Source organism: Tursiops truncatus, chromosome 4 (assembly GCF_011762595.2).
Source record: "Tursiops truncatus isolate mTurTru1 chromosome 4, mTurTru1.mat.Y, whole genome shotgun sequence".
Lineage (NCBI taxonomy): Eukaryota > Metazoa > Chordata > Mammalia > Artiodactyla > Delphinidae > Tursiops > Tursiops truncatus.
The window spans coordinates 4,146,719-4,157,823 of NC_047037.1; the positions used below are offsets into that span (position 1 = coordinate 4,146,719).

Sequence of the window (11,105 nt, forward strand, 5' to 3'; positions counted from 1 at the left end):
ATTCCACTAAATCCAAACCAAATATATTCCCAACTCAACTCTTCCATGGCTGGCAGGGTTGCCTGAGGCTACTCCCACACCACCAAGGCAAATACCATGGAGGGAAGTCAAAGTGGAAATATATAGTTAGCCTATCTTACTTTTGTAAGTTTTCCAAATGTACCTCCATCTGATCACACTGTGAGGGCTTTGAAGGTGAAGCACTGAAGTTCTCTGTTTGCCCTTGGGATGAGGGAAGGAAGGGTGTTTTCTCTGGTGTGGTTGCTAACACCAAGAGAAAATTTTGAGGCATAAGCTGATGGGTCCTCCTGGGACAGTGTCAGAGGGGGAGCGATAAAGCTTTTAGGCACATGAGTAATTCCCAGCCCTAGTTTTTTGTTTTTTTGTTTTTTTTTTTAATTTAAGTATAGTTGATTTACAATGTTGTGCTAGTTTCTGGGGTACAGCAAAGGGATTCAGATGTATATGTGTGTGTGTGTGTGTATATATATATATATATATATAAAATTTTCCAGATTCTTTTCCATTATAGGTTATTATAAAATATTGAATATAGTTCCCTACCTATACAGTAGGTCCTTATTGTTCATATATTTTTTTATATAGAAGTGTGTATATGTTAATCGCATAGTCCTAGTTTTTCCCTCCTCTCACCCTTTCCCCTTTGATAACCATAAGTTTGTTTTGTATGTCTGTGAGTCTGTTTCTGTTTTGTAAATAAGTTTCATTTGTATCATTTTTTTTTTAGATTCCACATATAAGCAATATCGTATAATATTTGTCTTTCTCCATCTGGCTTATTTCACTTAGTATGATAATCTCTAGGTCCATTCATGTTGCTGCAAATGGCATTATTTAAGTTTTTTTATGGCTGAGTAGTATTTCATTGTGTGTGTGTATATATATATATATATATATGTATATACACACACACACACCACATCTTCTATATCCATTCATCTGGACATTTAGGTTGCTTCCATGTCTTGGCTATTGTAAATAGTGCTGCTATGAACATAGGGGTGCATGTATTCTTTCAAATATAATTCCTTTTAAAATGTAATAAAGTGATATGAAATATTGGGACAGGTTTCTTTCCTTCCCAATACCTATATATCATCTGATGAAAAACATATACGCTATCTTATTATTACAAAGACACTTGACTTACATGCACTAATTTGGGGAGGTGGTAAGCAGCATGTGGAATGTCAGTGCCCTTAGACAGAGCTAATACCATCCAGGATAGAACTAAACTTGTATCAAAGAAACATCCAGCATGTGTTTTTTATAATAATATGATTTGATTTAAGAATATTCACATCATTGGCACATACTTTCCAGGTAATACCAGGAAACAACTATTATTTTTATCGAAGTATAGTTGGTTTACAACGTTGTGTTAGTTTCTGGTGTACAGCAAAGTGATTTGGTTTTATATATATATACACACATACATACATACATATATATATATACACACACACATACACACACACATTTATATTCTTTTTCAGATTCTTTTCCATTATGGTTTATTACAGGATATTGAATATAGTTCCCTGTGCTATACAGTTAGTCCTTGTTGATTATCTATTTTGTATGTAGTAGTGCGTATCTGTTAATACCAAACTCCTAATTTATCCTTCCCCCTTTTTCCCCTTTGGTAACCATAAGTTTGTTTTCTGTGTCTGTGAGTCTGTTTCTGTTTAGGAAACAACTATTTTTAAATTCCCGCAGGCACTGAATATTTTGGCACAAATTTATTAACAAAGCCCAAAGTAGCAGCATAAAAAGGTATCAAATATATCTTGGCCTTCAAGGTCAATCATCAAGGGTTTATTTGATTACTGCAAGTCCAGCGTTGGGTTAGGAGACATGAGAAGAGAGATGTACCTCTGCTCTGAAGGAGTTTATAGTCCAGTCTACTGTTTCTTTTTTTTTTTTTTTTTTTTCAGTCTACTGTTTCTTAAAGCAGAGTTACTACCCACTGGGGGCTGTGAAATTAATTTGGTAGGTCACCACCAGAATGAAAATAACAGAATAGAGAATATCAGAGTGCATTTTTGGTAATAACAACCAATATCATTTTATATTACTTGTGATTATGAAATACTTTGCTCACTGAGTTTGCTGTCAGAAACATTCGAAAAACATTGACTTCTAGGTGGAAAAAATATTACAAGCGTACCAGGAACAATTAGCCTCTCAGAATCACGTCTTAGTTTCCTAGGGCTGCTGTAACAAAGTACCACAAACTGAGTGGCTTAAACAACAGACGTTTATTGTCTCACAGTTCTGGAGGCCGGAAGTCCAAGATCAAGGTGTTGGCGAGGTTGCTTCCTTCTGAGGGCCGTGAGGGAGGATCTGCTCTATGCCTCTCGCCTAGCCTCTGGGGCTTGGCTGGCAGTCTGTGGTGTTGCTTGGCTTGTAGATACATCACCTTAATCGCTGCTTTCATTTCATATGACATCCTCCCTGTGTACATGTTTATCTCTGTGTCCAAGTTTTCTCTTTTTATGTCATGATTTTTTGTAAGTGATGTTGGGTTAGGGCCCACCCTGATGATCTCATTTTAATGTGATTACCTCTGAAAAGACCCTATCTGCAAATAAGGTCACGTTCTGAGGTATTTAGGGTTAGGGCTTCAATGTTTTTTTTTGGGGGGGGGAACACAATTCAACCCACAATAATCAAAATGGGCACCATTTAAAATACGTACGTGCTAGTCCTGGTACCAGGGTCTTATTAGTCTTTACAACCACCATTATCTTTACAACCACCATGAGAAGTAAATTTATTATGTCAGTTTTACAGAGTAATTGAGGATCAGAGAGATTCACTGTTACAATTTAGGTCTGTTTTACTTCAAAGCTGGTGTTCTTTCCATTCTGCTTGTTGAATCCTGGGAAGCTAGATCTGGCAGGGGTCTTGGAGGCCATCTGGTACAATCCCCTCTTTTAATGTGTAGCAGGCCAAAAGATAAAAATGTTTCTGTTTGTAAAAATCTGGTATGTTTTCTAAATTCCAGAGAAGCAATGAAATTCATCTATGGAGAATGACCACCTTTTTACTTTGGGAAACTCTGGAAAGATCCACAAATATTTTTTCGTCCACCACCATCCCCCCCAAAGTGGGAAAAGTTGGGAACCCTTGGGGTGTATGTAGAGGGATAAAGTAAAGCACAGAGATGCCAAGTCTCTTGTCCGTGTTTCCCCAGCTTATGTTCCCCAGATGACATTTATGATATAAACTCCCAGAGCAATATTCATGAGAAAGAAGGAGGGGCGAGGGGAAGGGCAGGAGGGAGAGAGGGGAGGGGAGAAGAGATGGAGAAAGGGAATGAATCCAGTCTGCCTATTTGCAAGCTTCAGCCAAAGGACAATTTAACCCAAAGAGCTAAGTATATATTTTGTCTCTTTTCAAAAGACAAATATGAAATACATTTTTATTATTAAACTTTATTATTATGCAAATCTCTTTTCTCCTTGAATAGTATAAAGAACAGAGAATTGGTGTTAATTGCATAAAATATAAGTGGAATCTGAGAAATTTTACTAATGTAGGATAAGGAAAAGTTATTTTGGTCATGAACGCCTATTTCCCGTTGTCAATAAAAAAGAGCGATGAATGAAGGACTGTAACCTGCTAGCAAACCAGTGTGACTGTAGGAAGGGGCTGGGTTCTATAGCTAGACCTATCTCTGCATTTATTAGCAGTTTGAATTTGGGAAAATTACTTCTTTGAATTTTTGTTTCATTGACTTAGACATTTGAGATTATCATAATACAGGCTACCGCAGAGAGATACGGATTAGATTAAATACAGTAAAACACATAAAAGTGGCTACCATGGAGCCCAGAGCATGGAAGGCTTAACACATGTGTTCCTTTATCAAGTAGGTCTGGATTTAGACTCGATTGTCCAATTTTCGGTGACTACCACTCATTCAACAAATGTTTGCTGAGCTCCTGTTTTTGGCAAGGCACTGCTTTTGGCACTAGGCATTCAGTGAGGACAGAGACAGGCAAGGTCTCTATTCTCTTATAAGGTACATTCTGGGAGGAAAGACAGATGATAAATGGAAACCATAATGGAAAAATAAGCAGTGGAAACCATCAAATGGAAACGATAATGGAAAAATAAGCAGTGGAAACCATCAAATAGTGATGAGGGATTTGCAACAAGTTAAAATAAGGAGATATGCTACAAGTTCTAGATGTCTTCATTATTTTGGATGATCAGGAAAGGCCTTTTGAGGAGGAGATACTGAAGCAAAGATTTGAGTGGCAAGAAGGAGCTTCTGAGGTACAGACCAGGAGTACAGGCCATCGAGGCAGAGTTAGGCGTTAACAGCAGGCATGAGGGTGGGAATGATCTGAGGTAACTAGAGTGAAGAGCAGAGAGCTGGTAGTTGAGGAAAAGAAGGAAAGCCAGCAGGGCTGAAGCATCCTAGAAGAGAGTGATGTGGGTCAGGAGGCAGTGCTGAACATGGAAAGTAGCACAAGGATTCCAAATATGTCTGGAGACTAACTGGGTGCTGGGAAATGGAGAACCAAAGGTAACGCCTTGATTTTCGGTTTGAGCAGCCACAAGGAGGCTGGTGTCATTTACTGAGATGGGGAACCCCAGGGGAGGAGCACGTTTTGGGGAAAGGTCAAGCATTGTGTAATAGTTAAGATACTTACTTGCCATTCAAGAAGACTTTTATTAGGAGACCCATATTTTATGGAGAGGATATAGATGTAGATGTGGGAGTTATCGACATAACAATGGTCTTTAAAGTCCACGGTACTGCCCAGGAGAACCTCTTCCCTTCTCCAAGCTGCAGCTCTCCTTTGATATCTGCTCTCTTTCCACTCCCCACCCCATTGTTACATCAGGACTCTCAGTCAGTGATGACTTTAACTTATGGAAAGGGCATATTCTGGGTGGTTCAGATCTTGCCTTTTTTCCTAACAGAATCTCCATTTCTGTTTGTTTTTTTTTTTGCCTTGGATTCCTATGAAACATTCATTAAAATATTCAATAATCATTTTCTAGGTGAATGCAAGTATAAAAAACATGTTAAGTATCTTTCACAACAGAATAATAAAAAGAAGATTTATCCCTTCATCAGAAATTATGGTCAGTGCTCATTTATCAATATTGACCTCACCATAGAGCTAAATTTAATTATCTGGTCACATATTTACCTTTGATTTGCATACACCAGTCTAAGCGATGCCAAGAGCCATGCTACACGTCACTTTAAGATAAATTAGAGCCATAAAATCTAACCTGCTGTTACAGTTTTTGTGTTTGTGATTGAGGCTGCATTTCACATGTTTTATGTCTAGTTTTATAGCAAAGCGCTCATCATCAGCACCTCTGGGCACAAGTACAAAGCACCACTTACAGAAACAACAGATTGGCAAAAATCAGGCTCCAACGCTAACCCCCATCGCCCTGTTTCCCGCACAAGTGCCAGTCAAAAGATGAATCTCCTTCCGTGAGCCCTAAGGGCTTACATCCTTGGACTCTTAAGGAACCCAATCAGAAGGGAAATGTTTGATTCAGGGACCTGGGAAGCCTGAACTTCTTTGTGTTCAAAGTTAGGGTCCCTTGGGAACTACTGTAATCTTTATAATCAAGTTAACTTGTATATAAAGAAAGTAAAAGTCAACTTGCTACTGTGGGGTAAATTTAAGAGGAACTAAGAGTTAAATAATACTTACATCGTATCATATGTTACCTGTTCTGTTCTAAGCACTTTATATGTATACTCATTCATTGAATCATCATCACATTACTGTGAAGTAGGTGCTGTTATTACCCTTATTTTATAGATGAGGAAACTGAGGCGCAGAGAAGTTGAGTGACTTGCAAGATCTAACAGCAAGTGAGTTGTTGCGGGTCAGGTGCCCCAGGAAGTGGCCTCTGGCATGGAGATGTGCACGCAGGCAGTGCGTCTGGGAGTGCTCCTGGGATCAACACCCAGGGGCAGAGAAGGAAGCAGGGTTGGGCAGAAGGAGAAGTTGGGGTGCAATGCAGTCCCAACAAAGGCTTCATTCAACCCCATGGGGAGCTCTGGGGCAAGGATGGCCCTGCACAGTTTTCCAGAATTGGGGTGTGGGGCATGGGCCTTTATATTATGCAAATTGTCCCTGGAAAAGGGCTGTGACTTTGGGTGAGGCAGCTCTCTTCCATAGAAGACAGTTCCTAGACAGCTGCTGTGGCACCATTCCCTAGAGCTGGGGGAGTAAATTCTTTAGTTCTGAAGGGGCATCTGGGTGGCATATCACAGAATCCACTAGGTGGAACTGGGATTCAAAGCTAGGATGTATGGCCTCAGAATTCAGGTTCTTAACCGCTACAGATCTTCTTTGACTTAGGATGGGGTTATGATGTCCCAATAAACTCAGTGTAAGTTGAAAATATCACAAGTCAAATGCATTTAATACCCTAACCTGTATCACAGCTCAGCCTAGCCCACCTGAAACCTGCTCAGAGCACTTAGGTAAGCCTACCGTCAGGCAAAATCAGCTAACACAAAGCCTATTTTGTAACCAAGTGTTGAGTATCTCCTGCAGTTTATTGAATACTGTACTGAAAGTGAAAATCAGGAAGGTTGTTAAGTTGTTCACCCTCATGATCACGTGGCTGACTGGGAGCTGTGCCTGCGGTCACTGCCCAACATCATGAGAGAATATCGTGCTGCGTATCACTAGCCCGGGAAAAAGATCAAAATTCAAAGTATGGTTTCTACTGTATGCATATTGCTAATCTTAAGTTGAACCACTGTAAGTTGGGGACCGTCTGTCTACTGAATTGTATACAGTATACATACTGTGTTCACAGTTTGTAAATAAGAACAGGTAGTACTAATATGCCTGGTCGGATGGTTAGAAATACTTCTAGAAAGAGATTAAAAATAAGATCAGGGCTTCCCTGGTGGCGCAGTGGTTGAGAGTCTGCCTGCCGATGCAGGGGACACGGGTTCGTGCCCCGGTCCGGGAAGATCCCACATGCTGCAGAGTGGCTGGGCCCGTGAGCCACGGCCGCTGAGCCTGTGCGTCCGGAGCCTGTGCTCCGCAACGGGAGAGGCCACAACAGTGAGAGGCCTGCGTACCGCAAAAAAAAAAAAAATCAGACCAAATGATTTTTATATAGCGTGTTTTTCATTTAGATAACTAAGCAAACTCAATTATTAAGTATTGGTTTAGGTTCTTTAGGATGTATGCAACAGAAATTGACTCAGGTTGGCTTAAGCAGTAACAACCAAGGGAAGAGAAAGGGGGTTCTCCTGGAGTCAAAGAAGACCCGAACAGCAAAGCCCTGGGAAGAACTGGGATGCAGCCGGACCCAGGCAGCTGGAACCAGGGACTGGAGTGCGGTTGTATCCCTGTCTCTGCTTCTTACTCCACACAGGTTCATCTCTCATAATGCGAAACACGAAATATCAGAACAACTAGAGAGGCTATTCTCAAGTTTTTTATTGTCCCAAGTTCTGGAGGAGACCCATTGGCTTAGCTTGCCTGGGCCGCTTCTTCTGGAGCCAATTGTTGCAGTGAACTTCCAGTAAGGTGATGGCTCTGCATTTTACTATGCTGATGGGGGAGAGAGACAGTTCTTAGGAGAGGGGTGTTGAGTAGATAACCCCAGTGTCATAGGGATGTCCAGCATAATGTGTATGAAACTTTTCACCTTTTAAAGTTTATTTTATTGAAGTAGAGTTGATTTACAACGTTGTGTTTAATTTCTGCTGTACAGCAAAGTGACTCAGTTATACATATATATATATATATATTCTTTTTTATAGTCTGTTCCATTATGGTTCACCACAGGATATTGAATATAGTTCCCTGTGCTAAACAGTAGGACCTTGGTGTTTATCGATTCTCTATATAAGAGCTTACATCTGCTAACCCCAACCTTCCACTCCATCCCTTCCCAAGCCTCCTCCCCCTTGACAACCACCAGCCTGTTCTCTATGTCTGTGAGTCTGTTTCTGTTTTGTTAGACACGTTCATTTGTGTCATATTTTAGATTCCCCATATAAGTGATATCGTATGGTATTTGTCTTTCTCTTTCTCACTTCACATAGTATGATCAGCTCTAGGTCCATCCATGTTGCTGCAAATGGCATTATTTCATTCTTTTTATGGCTGAGTAATATTCCACTGTATATATGTACCACATCTTCTTTATGCATTCCTCTGTCGATGGACATTTAGGTTGAAACACTAGTTTTAAATAACCCCAAGGAAGCAGAGGGACCTGTACTGTTCCAGCTCCCCAGCAGAGATGGAGAATAAGGCAAAGATCAAACCTTGCTCTCTATGTGCTCTGCACTGGTCTGTGATTTGCTGGATGGCTCCCCAACGCCTGGCTGTCTCTACATATTAGAGGACGTTATACAGAAGGGTGTTTCCTCATTCTCTTTCTTCTGTGACAGAAAAGAAGAAATAAATGTGTACTGCAGCCTTTGGGGTTTAATGCAGTCAGAAGCTGGCACTACAGATAAAAGTTGTTTAAAGTTTCAGGAGGAGTGATGAAGAGTCTTTGGCATCTCCATACCATGGACTGATGTTCTTATTTATTTTTAGGGTGGAAGGGTAACAGCTTCTTCTCCAGGGCAATTGGTCACTTAACTGATAAATGGCGTGTTAAGGAAAATAGAACATCTTTTCAGTTCTTAGTATGTGCTAGAAGTTTTACATACATATGAAATAATCTCTGCATCTGACCAGTTTGATACAACTCAGGATGAAACTCATGAAGCATCGCCCCAGGGCTGCTGATCTGCAGTCATCTTTCCCAGCCTCTGCATCCCTTAATGGTCTTTGGCCCAAAGTTCATGGTTACGTGTGTGTTTAGGAGCTATCCTGATGTGTTCACACTGAAGTTCTCTCAATCTGGTTTAGTGTTTTGGTTTTCCTGGCTGCTGAAGTAACTCCTCCAGGTGAAATATAAGCGTTCATATGACTGATGTGTTTAAGTGCTTTAAAACATTTTCCATTTTCCACCCTCTGTTGCGTCTTGTCCATAAACTCCATGCCAGGGGCTGAGGCACGGCTGGTGGAATGGCCCAGCCTTAAGCATAAACCAGAGTTAATGTCTTGAGCTGTGAGTGGTTTTTTGGTTTATTTATGTATTTCGTCTCTCTCGTTGCAGCCCCTCCCAACACAGAGTGCCCTTCAGCCTTCCCTGAAAATCACGCCCCGCAGGCACACTTCTGATTTGCCGACCACGCCCCTCTTCCTCCCAGTAAGTCACCCTGCTTCTGCGGGCATGTGTGGGCCAGTCTGATTCACTGGAGAACTTTCCCTTTTGTTACTTAACATTATCCCAGTGTTTACAGCAGAGGAAACTGAAGTTTGAAAGAAGTCAGCAAATTGCCCACTATTTTACACAGCTCATAAGTGACAGAGCAAAGATTTGATCACACATATGTGAATCCAAAGACTTATTTTTCACTATGAAAGTAATATATCGTCAAAAAGTTTGGGAAATACCCACAATGTTCCTTAAAACCTACATTCCTTTTCAAAACTTTATTTTATTAAAGTATAGTTGATTTACAATGTGTTCATTTCTACTATACAGCAAAGTGATTCAGATATATATATATATATATATATACACACATATATTCTTTTTCATATTCTTTTCCACTATGGTTTATCACAGGATATTGAATATAGTTCCCTGTGCTATACAGTAGGACCTTGTTGTTTATCCATCCTATATATAATAGTTTGCATCTGCTAATCTCTAACTCCCAATCCATCCCTCTCCCATCTCCCTCCCCCTTGGCAACCACAAGTCTGTTCTGTATGTCTGTGAGTCTGTTTCTGTTTCATAGATAAATTCATTTGTGTCATATTTTAGTTTTCACATGTAAGTGATATCATATGGTATTTGTCTTTCTCTGTCTGACTTCACTTAGTATGATGATCTCTGGGTCCATCCACGTAGCTGCAAATAGCATTATTTCGTCCTTTTTTTGGTTGAGTAGTATCCCGTTGTATATATGTACCACAACCTCTTTATCCATTTATCTGTTGATGGACATTTAGGTTGCTTCCATGTCTCGGCTATTGTAAATAGTGCTGCTATGAGCACTGGGGTGCATGTATCTTTTTGTATTATAGTTTTGTCTGGATATATGCCCAGGAGTAGAATTTCTGGGTCATATGGTAGCTCTAGTTTTAGTGTTCTGAGGAACGTCCATAGTGTTCTCTATAGTGGCCACACCGATTTACATTCCCACCAACAGTGTAGGAGAAACCTACGTTCTTGAAGTATCTGCATACTCTAAAAAATGAAAAAAATCACTTATTCTGTCATCAGCAAGGAGGATAATAGCCATCTTGATTTATTTTCTTTTTATAGGTTTTTGTTTGTTTGTTTCACAGAGTTGCATCCTGGCATTTCCTGTTTTTCTGGATGAGGGAGAGATTAGCTGTGGGTTGCTACAGCTTTGTCTGGTTAGGCTGGCATGTTGATGCTTTCTGAAGTTCCTTAAAATCTTCCTCATCTCCAGAGTTTGAATTCTGGAATTCTTGTGGAAGGATTCATAAGGCAATTGCAGAGCACAGACACCCCAGAAGACACTTCGATCACATTTCCTAGGCGTTTATTGCAAATGTGTGTCTCCGTGGTTCTTAAAGGTTTGTGTGTCGTAATTGCTTGCGAGGCTTCAAAAACATGTATGCTCCAGCACTGTCTAGAACCCACTGAACCAAAGGCCCCCGGGACCATACTAGGCCATCTGTATTTTACAAAAGCTTTCTCACTGATTCTGAAAAGTTCGTGTTATTCTTTAGGACCCTTGGTGTATTTTTGTGAACAACTGTTTTTTTCCCAAGAGGTTGCTTGGTAAGCCACTGGCAATTTACGTTTGTTCATTGTGATTTTTGGACTGCTGTTGGCAGGGTGTGGATGGGAAGTTATCAGAAGTACAGACACTGCTTCTCTCATCTCCCCTCTGTTCCCTGTTCTCTGTGGCACTTTCACATTCTAAAAAGATGTCAGATGTTTCCTTTGGCAAAAGTCCCCTTCTGTGGAAGGTTCTGTTTTGTAGAACTTGGGCATTGAGAAAAGTGTCAAAAGAGAAAACA

The 11,105-nt window shown here is 40.4% G+C and overlaps 1 long non-coding RNA gene across 1 annotated transcript in view; it reads left to right on the top strand.

The window, feature by feature from the left end:
- LOC141278440 (uncharacterized) overlaps nucleotides 1-9,249 on the top strand; it is a 227,736-nt gene extending 218,487 nt beyond the window's left edge. The window contains exon 4 of the long non-coding RNA XR_012331192.1: nucleotides 9,157-9,249. This is a non-coding gene — a long non-coding RNA (uncharacterized lncRNA). The remainder of the gene's footprint in view (nucleotides 1-9,156) is intronic.
- Nucleotides 9,250-11,105: the final 1,856 nt, after the last annotated feature.